We start from the raw sequence: 17,579 nt of genomic DNA on the forward strand, positions 1-17,579 counted from the left end.
TTACTTCAAGAACAACCTTCACCCGGTTAAAAAAATAAACGGCTTAGAAAATTTCTCAGGTGTATCGTTACTTTTTGGGCACCCTGTATAACCAAATGTACTCTCTTATAATGTTGTCTTTGTATTCGTCTATAATGACTCTGAGAACTTTCTGGTTAGTGAGAGGTATGCCAAATTGATTATTAACTGGATGGTCTGGTGTGTCAAATTTATCAATATTTTCTTTCGTTATCCATATCAACGTCTTGAATTTCTTACATAAGTCTGTCTATATCAGTATAAAATAATTTACATTATTCACCAATGCGTCGCTTCATATATCTATAGTAAAAGTCATAGACTAATATTTTTAAAAGATGTAATACACAAAGTTGATTGTATTTAGGTTTGCTAATACTAATAACTGTCAATCATAGTACTGCTGCTAAACTTTTATGAAAGATGGAATGACTATGAAAATTAGACTGTACAATTCGTGTTTCTACATTATATCGACTCGTCCACTGATCAACTAATCTAATATCTTTTCATTTCCTTCCGATTTCCATTGTACTTCCATACGAGTATACTGCATCAATTATAGATTTTTAAAATAAATGTTTAAAGTTATTTTTAGTTTACCTTTATTTTAGAGTTCTAATTTTTGTAATATCGTTACAATTACTTTTTTATATACATCTTATTGAGTCTTAGATTTTCTAAAAATATTGTTTATTTCATTCCACTAAAATAATTGAAAGTACTGTGTAACGGAAAAATTGCTCAAAGCAGGTGCACACCCACTAAAAAAGATTTAACCACCTAAGCTAAAAATTGTATAAAATCAAAAGTTTTGTAACTCACGTTGGAAACTTCGTAGAAAAATCTGCAGCCCGTTATTTTGAAGATTTTTCCGCTATCTTTCAGCCTATGTATATTAAAATGCATGTATATTGGTTTCTCTATAATTGTATCAGAGTTAAAAGATTTAAAAAAAAAATTTTTTTTAGACACGTTTAGATTTCGTACTATTTTGTGAAAAAATATTAAGTAATAAAGTGACTGAAAGTATTTGAAAGGTACTTCCAAGACGTTTTAAATGTCGCTTGATAGAACTTTCTAGCATTTTTTAAGCAAAGTTATAGCGATTTTTGTGAAAAGAATCACTTCTAATACAAAGTTAAATAGCTTGGAAATTTTTATACATAGAGAAAAATGTTACTAGGAAAAAAGATTCTATTTACAGTATAGGTAACGTTGAAAAGTGTTCCTGCAAATTTAGAGAAGATAAATTTTACGATTTTGATGTTAAAATTATCATTCTATATTATTATTCAAATTATTATTCATTATATTATATCATTATATCCCATTTTAAAGGAACCACCCCGAAATTTTCGACGGTTGGCGTTGTACAAAAAAATTGTTTAGACAACAGTTGTTTGGGACAATGGGGGCAACCTTTCTGTGAAATCCGATTTGACCTTGAGATTCATTTTCAAGGTCATTTGAAGGTCAAAGACATTTTTTGAATAGGAACCTATATTTTTGATCTCGGATTCGGAAAGAGCGGTAAAATTCTACGCTCAGATAACGTATTATGTGAGGGGTGCGGTTAACCCCCCCCCCCGCCTAATGTCATGTAGGGGTCAAATTTATGATTTTCTTCATCTATGCACAGGGATGATCGAGCAAGAGTAAAGTTAATTGTAATAACCCAATAACTCGATAACCCAAATAACCGAATAATCCAATAACCCGATAACCCCAATAATTCAATAACCCCAATATCCCAAAAAAATTGTAGGGTCAAACAACAGTGACCTTGAGCTTAAACTTCAGGTTGATTTTCAAAGTCGACTTCATGTATTCAAAACCTTCATGAGAAGTGTCATTTTCCATTTTGTGGGATAACATGTTATTTCCATTCTTTTTTCTGGTGTGATTCCGGACAAGCCTACAAAGTTTCAACTAAATTGTTTAATAACACTTTTTTAGTATTGTTTATGACAATAGTGATTCACGAACAGTCCTTCTCAGGATAGTTCAAGTGTAATTTTCTTAGTCGATTTAAAAGGAGGGAATATGCCGGATTATTCGAGAATTGTTGATATTTTGTTGTCTCTCGGGGCATGTCAAGGCCGATATCGTGCTGCGGCAAGGTATTACCCGCAGCACCCGGATAAGTAATCAATACCTTGCCTTCAATGGCTGGGTAATCGATACCTTACCTTCATTGGCTGGGTAATCAATACCTTGCCTTCACTAGCTGGGTAATCAATACCTTATTAACCTCACCCTTGCCCCGGTGGGATAAGGGGGTGAACCGCTCCCCCAACATAATACTTTATCTAAACGTAGAATTTCCCGCTCTTTTCGAATCCGGGATAAAAAATGGGAATCCTTATTCAAAATTTCTCTTGTTTATTGGGTTATTGGGGTTATATATATTGGGGTTATCGAGATATTGGATATTGGAGTTATTGGGTTATTACAATTAACCTTACCCTTGCTCGATCATCCCTGTGCATAGATGAAGAAAATCATAAATTAGACTCCTACTTGACCTTAGGCGGGGGGGGGGGGGGGGGGGGTTAAACACACCCCACTCATAATACGTTATCTAAACGTAGAATTTTCCGCTCTTTCCGAATCCGGGATCAAAAATATGGGTTCCTATTCAAAAAATGACTATGACCTTCAAATGACCTTGAAAATAAATCTCAAGCTCAAATCGGATTTCACAGAAAGGTTGCCCCCATTGTCCCAAACAACTGTTGTCTGAACAATTTTTTATACAACGCCAACCGTCGAAAATTTCGGGGTGGTTCCTTTAAAATGGGATACCCTGTATATCTTGTCAATTGAATAAATGGTATTAATTAGAATCATGATTTGAGTTAGGAATATATAATATACGTATTTTGTCAAATGAATAAACAAGCATTAGACCTTCATACTGTACAACTCGAAATACAAAAAAATAACATACGATTTCAATTCATCAATTGCTATTTATATCACAGACTTTAGTTTCAACTGAACGATACTTTACGGTACTAAATAATAATAATGTTTGTAATTATAACATCTTGATAAACTACATAAATCAGTATCTATGTACATATGCACTATCACAATTTTTTCTTCACATTTATACATTTTTTTCGTCTAAATGACCATCTTTATTTGGACAGGATCGCTCTAAGAAGCCAGAAGCTCCTCGAAAGCGGGAGAGAGACTTCTCCAAACCACTCAAGTGTATTGAGTGTGGATTATTGGGATACAGTAAAAAGTACTGTCCTCAATGTAACAAGGGAAACGAGAAAAGGAGTGGTTAGGAAGGGTTGACCCCACTCCTTCTTCCCTTAAAACAAACCCCGTAAACGAAACCACACAGCTCTTGCCAGCACAGTCAGTACCAATAGTAGCGAGTGTGCTGAGCGACGAAAGCGAGAATTTTCATAGTTGTGCCAATGATGAAAGCGTCGGTAAAGTGAATGCGGAAAAAGGGGGTATTGACGATAGTAAAGCCGTAAAGCACACTCGTCGCATTGTTTTCAACCGTTGTATTGTCATCAAATCGATGTCCTTTGAGTGGTTTTTTAGTTTTGGAAACAGCCAAAAGTCACAAGGGGCTATATCGGGACTGTATGGAGGTTGTCGAAGCAATGCGAAATTGTGTTTGCTCAAAAACTGCTGCACAAGATTGGATGAATGCGCTGGCGCATTATGGTGATGGAGAAGCCAGTCATCACTTTCCCAAAAGTGCGGCCGTTTTCTTCTTACTGCATCACGCAAACGTTTCAAAATTTGAACGTAGTATTCTTTATTGATTGTCTGACCTGTTAGTACATATTCGTGATGTATAACACCTTCACAATCGAAAACAACAATCAACATTGACTTAACACCTCCGACTTTGACGTGCTTTTTTTGGTCTTGGCGATTCAGAATACTTCCACTTTGAAGATTGTTGTTTTGATTCAGGATCATAACTATAAACCCATGATTCATCATCTGTAATAACTTGTTTAAGCACATTATCATCATTATTGACCATTTCCAGATTGTCCAGAGCGATTTCTAAGCGAATGTTCTTCTGCTCTGCTGTGAGCACTTTTGGGATGAATTTCGCACACACGCGTTTCATTCCTAAATTTTAGGTTAAAATTTCTGAAATGATAGTTTTTGGTATCCCAAAGTCTTCTTCTAGTTCTCGCATAGTCATACGACGATCTTGTTCGATTGCAAGTCGCACCCGCTCAATATTATCTGCGGTTTTCGTCGTCGAAGGTCGGCCGAAACGAGAATCACTATCGACAGAAGTGCGACCATCCTTGAACCATTTATACCACTCTTTTATTCCTGTTTTGCTCATACACTTGCTTCTGAAGGCCTTTTGCATAATTTCAATAGTTTCCGAACTCGTTTTTCCGAGTTGAAAGCAAAATTTGATGCAAATTCATTGATTTTGTTTTTCAGTCATTTTTGACAATATCAAAATCCGACGAACACGAAAAAGGCACTGTAAAGAAAAACACGCTGTGCATGAACTATACGTCCAGTAGGTGTCAGTAAGTAACCAATAGATTCGTGAGGATTTACTATTGACGTTTCTGTCTGGTAGAGGTCGCTCAAACACTATGGCGCGAAGATATAAACGTAGGCCCGATACTTTCCGGACAGACCTCGTATAATGGACAAGATACGGGCTGATATAAAGGATTTAAGAGAAACATGGGAGAATGAAAGGAAAGAATAGACAGAAATTTTTAAAGAAATAATGGAAAAAATGGAAATAATGGAGGTAGAGGGGAAAAGAAGAGGACAAAGATAGGAGATAGAAATAGGAAAAGTTAGGAGAGAACAAGAGAGAGAGAGAGAGAAGAAAAAAAGAAAAAGACGAAAGAAGAAAGGGAAAAAGCAGAACGTAGAGAAAAGGAACTGCAGGTAAAATGGGGAGAGAGAATGAACTAGTTGGAAGAAGAGTGCGTGAAATTAAAAGAAAGTATAGAAGGAGGAAACGAGAAGAAAAGAGGAACAGAAGTAGGCAATAAGGAAGAAATAGAGTATATGAGAGAAAAAATGGATAGAGTAAGTAAGATAAACAATATAATAGTGACAGACTTAGAGGGTGAGTTAAGTTGGGAAAAGAAGGGAGAGGCAGAAACTGGTTAAAGGAGGAACTAGAAATGAAAGGGAAGATAGTGAATCTGAGAAGAATAGGAAGGACAGCGGGGAGGGATGATCGGAGAGAAAGGAAAAAAGATGTGGCAAATTAGATGCGCTTCATGGGAACAAAAAAAAGGAATTATGAAGAGGAAAAAGAAGCTGGGACAGAAAAAGATATACATAGATCAGAACTAGACGTGGAAGCAGAGGAATATAAGAGAGGAAGTAAGAAAGAAAGCGAGAGAAATAAAAAGCAAAGGTAAAGAGGTAAAGATGTGGCATAGCGGGGTGAAGTCAGAGGAAGAAGAATGGTGGTGGAACGAAAAAGAGGGAAAAATTGTAGGAAAAAGGGCAGAAGGATTTTGAAAACAATAGGGAAAAAAGAGAGAGAGAGGAGAGAAGGGAGAGAAAGGGAAGAAAGGCAGTAAAGATACTATTCTGGAACGTGGCGGGGATTAGGAGCATGGAGGAACAACTCCACACTTCAAGGGAGAACTGAGAGAGAATGAAAAGGAAGAAAGCAAAGAGGAAGAAACCGAAGACGGCGATGGAGAGGAAAGTGAAGAGATCAAAGTAAGAGAAGTAAAAGAGGTAATAAGAAAAATGAAAAAAAACGATGACAGGAGAAGATGGTATAGCAAATGAAGCGTGGATGGAAGGCACAGAAGGCTTGTTAAAAGATATGACAAAATGCTTAAACGGAATATGAAACGGAGAAGGATATCCAGAAGAATGAAGGAAGGGAGTAATAGTTCCAATATATAAGAAAGGGAGGAAAGAAGAAGTAGGAAACTATAGAGGAATAACGCTGATGGACACGGGATGTAAAATATATGCGGAAATATTGAGGAAAAAGCTGCAAAGAGAACTGGAAGCTAAAGAAACGCTAAACGATACGCAGATGGGATGCAGGAAGAAAAGTGGAACAATGGACACAATATAGGTTAGTATATGTACTGCCGAAGCAAGTACATATATTAAAATGTGGAACGCTTCACGATTTTGCGTGTCATCCTTGCGCAGGGGCCATGCTAATCTACTCTGTATCGTTCCAATTTTAGTATATGTACTGTCGATATATGGCCAATTCCATCTCAGATCATGCAGAGCTCCCCACACACCTGTCACCAAGCTACTCCAAAGTATTTTTTTATTGTTCTAGGTCAAAAATAAGAAGACCCGTATTTTTCTTTTTTCTCTCAGATGCATAGTTCCGTCAATAATGCAATCGGAAAATGCACTGCTGAAAAGGGAAAATTGAGAAAATTTTTCCAATTAAATTTGGTTTCCTCAATATTTTTTTTATTTTTCGATACAATTAAATAATTTTTATGTCATCTATAGTAGAAACGAAGTTCTTCAAGTCTAATTTATCAAAAATATGAATGTATGCATTTTTCGGGAGAAAATGCATGTTTTCGAAAAAGTGCATCTTGGAGAGAAAATTGTGTATCTCAAAAAGGCCATAATTTTTTGCGCTCAAATTTTTTTTATATATTCTTAGTACCAATACCTTCAAATCCATTCGATCAAAATTTGCTGTTTTTTCGTTATATCGCTTAAAAAAATTAAAAAAAAAAGTTTTACATTTTCAAGTCAAACGCGATAAATACATTCAGGAATTCATGTTAGCGACTATTTAAGTGAATTGAGAAGCAAATATTTCTGTATAAGTATGTACTTTATCAATAAAACATTGTTTCATTCGGTCATCTGTGTTTACGTACGTAGTTCATAAACACAGACGATCGAATATATAACCGAATAGAGACCGTGAAATATGTAAAATTTCACCGCTTTTATTTAGAATTCAGCGTTAGTGTATGCTTGACTGTCTCGTTGTCAGCATGTCAGCTATTTATTCTGTAAAGAGAGTGAAGTGCCCAGATTATTTCAATGTTCACAAAAAGAGTGTATATCAGTGTCGAAATGTGATTTTTCAAAAAATTGGTGATTATGCTGACTATTTGCAAATAAAGTTCAAAAATACTAATATTGATGCAACTGATCGTGTGTGTAGCAATTGTTATAAACTTATAGTCAATGACTACAAAATAACAGAATTGGATAACTACAATAAACAAGAAATAGATGAACCCGAAGAAATGCAAGTTGAAAGCCCAGATAATGATTTTGTACCAGATACCTCAGTCTGTGTTGACGAATTCAACAATGAAATAATCTGTCTGTTAGAATATCCAGTATCACCTTTACGTAGCAAACGTAATCTCAAAAATACAAATGTTGCAAGATATGTTTTAAAAAAAAAGAGGGAACTTGTCTCATCTTTTTCTGAAGCCACATGTCAAAAATTACAAAAAATATACGATGTGCAAGTTGAAGAGTCAACAAATGAATCAAATAATTTTTCTGCTGAATTACAAGATAATTTTCCAAAAGCTTTTGATCACTGTTCGTCTATCTCTGAAAAGATAAGACTTCTAACAATTATAGTACCTGTATTATCAAAGTTTCAAATTATAACGATGTTTCCACAAGTAACTGTCTACATGATAGATAAAGCAAGAAAGCTTGCTTCGAACGGAGGTAACAATTAATAAATCGCTATACAGTGCATAACTTTTTAGTCATTTAATAATTAATTCTGTTTAATTCACGTGAGAGCTTTATTTTATAATCTATTTCTAGGAATTTATTGTGAGCCAGACAAATACAACGGGCATCCAATAGATACAAAAACGAAAGACATAGTTATGGAATATTTTTTAAATGACGACTTTAATTGTTCAAGACAAAGTCCAAATAAATCAGATGTTATGACGGTGATGGAAAATGGTGAAAAAGTAAAAAAAGTAAAGCGCTTCTTGACACGAAGCATGAAAGAAGTTTATGTTCTATTGAAAAAAGAGAATCCTGGAATAAAAATCAGTAATCGAAATTTTATTCCATGCGTCCGAAGTATGTTTTGATAAATCCATTGAATGATGTGTGCTTATGTATATATTGTGCTAATTTTGAACTTCTCCTAATCGCTTTGAAAAATTTCATCGGTCAAAGTAGTGTCGAGCTTTCAACTTTGCGCTCTAAAGTCCTATCTTCTGTTATATGTTCATCAACCACAGAGTTTTGTTATTTTAAAGAATGTGATTCATGTCCTGGTGTTAAGGGTATGAATTTTGAATTACTGGGGCTTGATGAATTAAACATTGAAAAAGATATAACTTTCGCTGTGTGGAATAACGGCAATTTAGAAACTCGTTCAGTATCTATGACCACATTCATGGAAGAGTTAGCCAATCATACAATCACAATAACTTCTCATTTACGTATCAAAGAGGTACAGCGAATGGAAATCAAAGCTGAGAAAGAAAGGGTGACGTTAAATTATCAACATTTGCTGATGCATATAGATTTTGCTGAGAATTGGTCTGTAATTTTGAAAAATCCAGTTTAAGGGAATCATTGGGTGAATAAACAGATTTCAATTTTCACTGCTGTTTGCTACATAGGCGGAATTACAAAGAGTTATACTGTAATTAGTGAAGACTTAAAACATGATTATTCTCATGCATTGGCAGCAATACAAATAATTCTTGAACATATAACTAGATACACACAAGAAACGTATGGAAATTCGATTGATTCTATAACTTTAGTATCTGATGGCGCTGCAAGTCATTTCAAAAATAGATTCCAGTTAAATGAATTTTTAAATGCAAGTATGAGTAAAAAATGGATATTCTCTGCTACTGGTCATGGAAAGGGTGCTGTAGATGGTATAGGTGGTTTGGTAAAGCATTATGCAACAGTGCATAATTTACGCAGTACTGAATCTGATGCTATTCAAACTGCTAAAAGTTTTGTTGAAAAAGTATCAAAATACACAACTTCTATAGAGCTGATTTTGATGGAAACTGCAGAGATAAACAATTTTCGTAGTAGTCAAATGGAGCAAAGACACAAATGCCAGAAATATCAGGGTATTCAACGTTGCCACATGTGGAAATCTGTTGTCTCGGAAGGGAGGAGCGAATGTTTTATAGCTCGAACGGCTGCGCATCCATGGATTGAAGTGAAAAAAGATGAAAAAAAAAAAAGAAAAGTACTCATAAGAAGAAAAACGAAAATGTAAACAAGGGCAAGAAAGTGAAAGTTGTATCTAAAAAAGTGAAGAGAGTTGTAAAAGTAATCAACTCAAACAGAAAAAAATGATCGTGTAATTTTACATTTCTTGCAGACATGATTGAATAAAAGTGAGCTTTTTCTTTCAGTTACATGTTATTGTAGTTCAGTTATTAACCTACATAGTCGCTAACATGAATTCCTGAATGTATTTATCGCGTTTGACTTGAAAATGTAAAACTTTTTTTTTTAATTTTTTTAAGCGATATAACGAAAAAACAGCAAATTTTGATCGAATGGATTTGAAGGTATTGGTACTAAGAATATATAAAAAAAATTTGAGCGCAAAAAATTATGGCCTTTTTGAGATACACAATTTTCTCTCCAAGATGCACTTTTTCGAAAACATGCATTTTCTCCCGAAAAATGCATACATTCATATTTTTGATAAATTAGACTTGAAGAACTTCGTTTCTACTATAGATGACATAAAAATTATTTAATTGTATCGAAAAATAAAAAAAATATTGAGGAAACCAAATTTAATTGGAAAAATTTTCTCAATTTTCCCTTTTCAGCAGTGCATTTTCCGATTGCATTATTGACGGAACTATGCATCTGAGAGAAAAAAGAAAAATACGGGTCCTCTTATTTTTGACCTAGAACAATAAAAAAATACTTTGGAGTAGCTTGGTGACAGGTGTGTGGGGAGCTCTGCATGATCTGAGATGGAATTGGCCATATGTTAAAAAGAATAATAGTGAAGAAAATAACGAAAAAAGGAGGAAAACTGTTTGTATGCTTTGCCAACATGAAGGCCGCTTTTGACAAGATAAAGAGGGAGAAAATATGGGAAACAATGATAGAGAAAGAGATATATAGAAAAATTAGGAAAAGATTAGAAGAAATATATAAGAAAACAGGGAGTAAGGTAAAAGTTGGAGGAGAAATAATTGGGGAGTTTGAGACTTACAAAGACGTAAGACAAGGGTGCCCTTTGAGCACCACGCTATTTAATCTTGTCTTCGCCGACCTGGAAGTGAAGATCAAATAGGTGCAAGAAGAAGGGGTAGTGATAGGAAGGAAGAAAATATGGACATTAGGATATGCAGATGATATAGTGATGATGGCAAAGAGTGAAAGTGGAATGAAAGCAATGCTAAACAACTTAAAAAGATAATTGGAAGAAAGGGGATTAGAGCTAAATGTAGGAAAATCAAAGATGATGTAATGTAGGAGAGGAGGGGAAAGGGGGACGGAAGAAGAATTCGAATGGGAAGGTGAGAAGATAGAGATGGTTAAAGAGTACAATTACTTGGGATATGTGATAAGCAGAAATAACGGAAGTAAAAAGTAGATAAAGAAGGTAGAAGGGAAAATAAATATGGGACTCGGAAGACTATGGGGCTAAGAAAAAAGCTATTTAGAGAAAATTGGAAGTTAAGGATGAATCTGTTCGACGCACTGGCGAAAAGGGTGTTTATGTATGGAGCAGAAATATGGGGATGGAAGTGATATGAAGAAATAGAGAGATTACAACTAAAATATATAAACTAGGTATTGGATTGAGATAGAAACACGCCCAGTTACTTAATACGATGGGAAACAGGAAGACAAGGAATGAAAGGAACAGCATTAGAAAGAGTAATGATGTATGAAAATAAAAGAAGAGAAGAAAGAGATGGCTCAATAAAAAAAGAAGCATGAAGAGAATTAAAGAAAAGGATAGAAATGAAAAAGATACAAAGGGTAAGAAAGGAGGAGAGAGAGGAATGGCTAGAAAAAACTAAAATATACAGGGAGAGGGAGGAGGGAGACTGCGGCCCTTCCTGCAGCTACCTCCATCGTCGCCAGGGCGCTGTTACCAGGGGATCTCCGCTTTCGCCGGGGTTGCTTCTCTACCGACGGACCGTCGGTGCCCGGTGGGTCCAAAGTCAATTTAACCTCTCTCGCGTCAGCTCTCGCTCGTTTACGGAATCCATTTTATCGAGCGTAATTTTATTGCGCACGCTGAGCGATCTCGCTCGCGTAATTCCACGAACTCTGGTCGCGAAAGGCTAAGCGAGCGCGATCGCCACGGCGAAGTGAATCTTGTAACGTTTATTTGTAAAAGGGTGTCAATAAATGAGATCGCCATATGTAATGTTAGTTAATCAAAGTGTCCGTTTATTTGAATCATCCTCCCCAACCAGAGCGAACGTCGGCCTGTGAAAGTCAGCGCTGGCTTTCTTTACCGAGAAAGAACTCAGTAAAATTTAGCAGAGATCAGCCCAAGGCGCACGGTGGCTGACCCCTCTTGCACACGGTGGTCGGGAAGACCGAAAAAGTTCGTCTACGTTGCCAACGAAATCCGAGTCCACAGTTGTCTTTGTTTTTACTAAAATAATCAAGAAATCATCGTCCGGAAATCGGATCTGCTCCTTCTTTCGAGTTATTGACGAAAAATGAGATAATAGGTCAGAATTTAGTTTTTCGCGTGTGTACATCCGTTTAGAATAAATTTAAAGTTGCAATTTGCTGGTGGGTGTGAGCAATAAAATTTCAAACATTCGGTTATACCATGACACCGTAGAAAAGGTTAGGTGGTTTGAAAAATAAGAATTTTCTTATAAGTCTTATCCCTCATGTTCATTATATTTTCAACAATAAATAAATATTTCAATTTAATAACTAGCATTCGGAAACGTACAAAGATAAATATATATATATATATATATATATATATATATATATATATATATATATATTCATAACAAATTCATAATCTGAAATACTTAATATCAACATTTTTACATAACGGAATAAATCAATAATGGTTTCTTCTAAACGTGAAATGATGAAAATGGCACTGTAGCCGCTTTCAATTTCTCCGAGAAGGAAGGGTCGCTGATTAAATTTATCTTATATTTTTCCCAAAAGCTGAGGAACTCTCGATGAATTGATTCACCGGCTTACTCTGACCACTTGCCAAGACCTTCAGAATTTTTCAATATCTGTATAGTTTGCTTAACATGATCTAAAATGACATGTATTTTTAGTGTAACGGATACTTCAGTAGCAAGCACAGCCTTTTGCAGCTCGTTGATTATTCTATCTAACTCATTCATTGAACCTTTTCTTTTAGTAGAAAAGCACGAATGTACTAGTTTATTCATAGCTTTAAATGCAAACACGAATGGCACGATAGCCAATACACCAACATCTTTATATATTTCAGCATCATATAGAGCATCAGCTTCCTTCAATAACTTTCGGCATGCGTTTCCTTCAAAGATTTCTCCGTGATAACTTTTTGAAACGAGTTTTAATTTGATAGGCCACAAGATTGCTTTTTCACGACCTAGGAGAGGAACTAAGCCATTCCAGAAAAGGTGATTGACAAAGCCTTGTAATAAGTGTAATTCTGGAATGTAACATTTTTCTAATACGCAAACATTACTATCTTCGTTTAAAATTGGTTCGTTTATGACATTGTGTGATTCTTTGGCCTTTTTCTTATCCTTGCCTCCAAATACATACTTTTCGTAGTCTTATTTCAAATTCCCGTAAGTTTTCAATGAATTTTCTGCACTGCTACTCGATTTCTGACTGCTCTCGATTTCAGATGTTTTATGGAAATTCCGTAAATCTGGTAAATTGATTGAACAGTAAGGGCACGGAAATGTAGAAGTGGCAGTTTGTTGGCCATTAATGATTAATAGAAGCTTGAAGTCAGAAACAAATTTAAAAGAAATTTCATTTAGTTTCACTAAGTCAAAAAGAAATTGTACATTATTATATGTTTCTTTTATATCTGGAACAATACAAAGCATAATCAATTTTTTAACGCTTGTTAGTTTGAATTCTGATGACTTATTATGGGAATCCAATTTTCTTCTTTTCATCGGTATTTCATCAATACAATCTTCATCAGACGAACTTTCGTCTGACTTATATTGCGATGTACAATTTACGGAAGTGGGAATGATACTCATGCATACTTTGAAAAAACCTTGCTCACCGTCAGCCATCACTTTAACAGTATAATAACCAATTACTTCACGTCTTTCTATAATTTCTTTCAACAAGTCACTGGCATTAGCCCAAACCACTGGCCTCTTTTCTTTATTTCCACCTGTTGTTTCAAATTCATATATACCTGTTTGATAAAATTGGTCTAACAAATGAGTTCTTTCTTTCACATGCTCTTCATACTTGATGGGAACAGACTTTCTGCCTGCAGTTTTACGTATGAAAGAACTCATTTTTCTCATATGATTATTTGAAACTGCAGTGTCTACATGAAATGAATCGAGATCTTCAGTTGAGAATATTATTTCATCACTGGAAGCTTTTTGTTTTAAATAAACTGTTTTTTTACGACCTTCAGTACTCAGAGTTATAGAATCACTTTCACTTTGCTTGGCAGATAGTTCTTGCAGAATTGTAGAAGTTACGCGTTCTTTTTGTGTATCGGGCAGTTGATCCACTAATTCCATTACATTCCGCCTAACAGCATAGTCTCGTGAGTCGCATACGTGTTTAACACCTTTACCTACTTTTTGCGAACATCTCTTACATAATCTAATCACATTTTCATTATTTACATTTACATGAGGTTTATTCGAACTCTTTTGTGTTTGATCTGCTTTTGGAGCTGAAGAGGCATATAGTCCATTTGATTCATCTATAGAATTATTCAAATCTCGTTTTTGTCCAAAAACAAACTCTGTTTTGGAATGGCTCGTGGATCGAGCTGTCAAACAAATATAGCAGTTACAGATCAGTGAAATCACCGATCGAGTCGCTTTTGGTAATACTATGTTAGCATAATTTGGAATTTTTTGAATTGGTCTTCTGTTATTACCATTTTTATGTTCGGAAAGCGTTCTTCGACATGTCGAGCAAATACTTAAGGGATATCTTTCATCAGATAAGTTGTATGTTTTATCAACCAAATCTTTAATAAGTCCATAAGTACGTTCTGTGATTTTAAAATGAATTAGTTTCTGTTTGCCCACAATGACTTTTTGTCCACACGGACCACACACTTTATAACGGTTTTCTTCATGGCTACATTTAGTATACGCGTGCTTCGGCATTTTCACAATAAGTACTAACTACACATTAGACACTACACTGCACAGTACACTCTTGAATCACAAAAAATTATTAGTTTATATCGCTAAATTTTATTTGACTAAAATATTTTACGAGCGGAAATAGACCGCACCCGCTCGGTAACCGGCGATACACTGATATTAATAAGTCAGTCGTATCGTTATAATATAACTTTCCTCGGAACCAAAGGTAAACATAAACACCAAGGTTTACATATCGATATCGACTACAATGATGGAAATGTGTAGCGCAGTTATTCTGCATATTCTTTCCGCACACGAGAACTATTGATGTAGATGAAAGTTTCATTTTATTAACAATTAACAAAATTGAAATACTATATCGGTTTTTGATTCCTAAAATAAAAGATTACATTTATAATAAAATACAGATATTTGAACTATTGTTTAATTGTTGCTTATATTGGTTAAGCAATTCCATAAATTTGCAAGATTATGATACATAATTAATATTATAATGAATAATAATGAACATATTTAAAACGAATACGCAAAATTTTAAATAATTTATTACGTTACAGTTTTATTTGCTTATTAAGGGTGGTCTATTGCTTGCACTTATCAGTAAAATACAACTCTGAAATCGTTTTGAATGGATACTAACTCGCGAAAAAAAAATTCTGACCTATTATCTCGTTTTTCGTCAATAACTCGAAAGAAGGTGCAGATCCGATTTCCGGACGATGATTTCTTGATTATTTTAGTAAAAACAAAGACAACTGTGGACTCGGATTTCGTTGGCAACGTAGACGAACTTTTTCGGTCTTCCCGACCACCGTGTGCATGGCATCCCTTGTTTAATCTCGGCAGGTTTCGTTGTTCGCACCGCTTTGTTCTGGTTGGAAAGAGGTGATCGCGAGAATTCTGATAAGTTTTGAACAGTGTGGTGCGCTTTTCTGCGAATTCGCGGAGTAGCGAGCGAGAGGCGTGGGAATAATTGGGAAAAAGGAAATTTTTGTTGCATGTGACATTTTGATTTTTCGTTATTATTGTGTCGTCAACACATTTGGCTCGAGATACGCGGAAGCCCGGAGCTAGTGAAACGGGCTGAGGCGAGTATCGCGGTATTGTGATTAAGTGATTACGTGGTAAATTTGTGTGTGCTGTTATTGCGCAAATTGCGATTGCTCGAGCCGGGTGTTTTGGCTATTTGAAATTTGTACGTTTGGATTTTGTGTTTGTGAATTTGAAAGTTGCGAGAATCGCAACGATCATTATTGACTATTTAGATTGTTGTTAAGCGAGAGCTCAAGGTTAGGCGTATTTAGAGGTTGAGTAAGGTCTTTTTGTTGCGTACTTGCACCATAGGCATTCCGGTTTGTGCACGCTGAGCTGTTCTCGAAAACAAAGAGGACAAACGCGCTTAGGCCTGTTGAAGGTGGAATAGGCCGGGGAAAGCTTGGGTCTGTTTTGGTACCTGTTTGTTTACTGCGCGGGATCACGTGAAATACGATGCCGGTGACGAGATCGCCCAAGCATCGGAAAGCTACAGAATCGCGGCCCCGGCCGGAAGCGTTTAGAAGGCGAGTTATCAAAATTCCCGTAGTGGAGTCAATATGGGAGCGCATTCAGGCAATGCAAATTCAGGAATTGCTGATATGGATGACGTCGAACGGATTAGTTACGGACGGTACGACCGCGATCGTGCAAGATAGGGCATTTCCAGCATTTTTATTTAGCGTGCGTCATGAATCGGCGCGGCCTGTGAGGGCTGACGATTTTTTGTCAGGCGAAATACCGACCACCGTTGATGCGAGACTCGCATCATCGGCGCGGGTCGGATCGCTGCTGGAAATTTTCGAGGCGGAGGTAAACGCAGTGGTAAGCGGTCGACAAGCGCCGAGTGACAGCACGCGACGAACATGTGTGCTGCCATCTGAAGCGCGAGTTCGCGCTACGGATGGTGCGACTGCATGTGAGGAGATGCGTGGAAGGGATCTAAGTGCGGGTTTGTATCGTTCTGTGCCGATGAACTTTGCGCCGGCTCTGGATATTGCGAATACGCAAACAGAGATTGTGCGAACGTTCGTGGAGCGGCGACCGGCGAGTTTTCACGGTCAGGAGCCGTCGAGTGGGCAGCGCGCGGTGAGAATGCGTTGGTCAGCATGGTTGACCACGGCGACATCTAAGGCTAATGATGCCGAGAGCCGGGGCGAACGCAAAGGCATATCGCGCGTGGCAACAGTGCACGGCCCGGGTAGTCCGAGCACGCCGGTGCGCGAGGGTGCGCAGTCGGGGGCAAAGTATGGACCTTACGAAATGAATTACGATCGAAAGTGCGCGGATGATGCCGCGGATACGCGGTTAGGCAAGCATGAGGCCGGTAGAGAGCCTGAAGAGACAGATGCTGAGGAAACGGACTATGTTCCGGTACTCGATGACAATGATACGTGGCAGGAAAGCGCGTTAGATGAGAAACGCGCGAGCAAAACGAGGGGCCGATTTATTAATGGTCGACAAGTAGACAAGGTTACGGCGGTAAGAAGCTGGTCTTTATCATTCTTGAAGAAGGGTGGACTGACGGCGGAACAATTTTTGAGGCGATTGAACGAAATGTACTCATCTTACAGATTCAAGGACGAGGAAATATTGTCGGCGCTAATGTTATCGTTTACTAGCGTGGAAATGTCTTTATGGTGGGAGACGAATCGCCCGACCTGGAATACTACAGCAGTTTAAAAATGAGTTCTGGCGCCAGTTTTGTCCGCGGCGATCGCGCGAGGACGTTTACAACGCGCTGCGCCGCCGAATTCAGGGCGTAGATGAGTCATTAGGAGAATTTCTCACGGCTTTCCTGTATATTGCGAGTAGGTAAGAACCGAAGTTTTCGGAACACAGGCAGCTTGAGCCGAATAAAAATAATTTATATCCGAAATTACGCAATTATATCATGGCGAAAAAGGTTCAAACGCTCAAAGACCTTCGCGTTTACGGGGAGAGATTCGAGCGCAGACGCGACATTGACAATCGCTACCACCCGCCGCCAGCGCCGCAGGAGTCGTTGATGCCAGAGGTTGCTTACAGCGGAGATTCGTCAAAAGGAATCGCGAAGACTGGTAGTCGCGCGAACTTCGCGGTGGACGAACGGGTCTGTGCGGTCGGGAGTAAGGATAGAAAAGACCGCCAAGGAAGCAAAAATAAATCGGCAGACAAGAGCCGTAACTCCAATAGTGAAGGTGTAGCTCAACGAGGGGCCGCGGACTCATCGAGAGAGTTGTCGAG

At 37.2% G+C, this 17,579-nt stretch overlaps 1 protein-coding gene and 1 non-coding gene across 3 annotated transcripts in view; one reads left to right on the plus strand and one right to left on the minus strand.

The window, feature by feature from the left end:
- Positions 1-17,579, plus strand: part of LOC131675319 (protein slit) — a 1,191,763-nt gene that overhangs the window by 312,722 nt on the left and 861,462 nt on the right. The gene's annotated exons all lie outside the window — the stretch shown is intronic.
- Positions 6,133-6,235, minus strand: LOC131675348 (U6 spliceosomal RNA). Its single transcript, XR_009303043.1, has one exon. It is a non-coding gene; the product is annotated as a U6 spliceosomal RNA (small nuclear RNA).

This window comes from Phymastichus coffea, unplaced genomic scaffold (assembly GCF_024137745.1).
Source record: "Phymastichus coffea isolate CEN01 unplaced genomic scaffold, Cenicafe_Pcof_1.1 PCOF00019, whole genome shotgun sequence".
NCBI lineage: Eukaryota > Metazoa > Arthropoda > Insecta > Hymenoptera > Eulophidae > Phymastichus > Phymastichus coffea.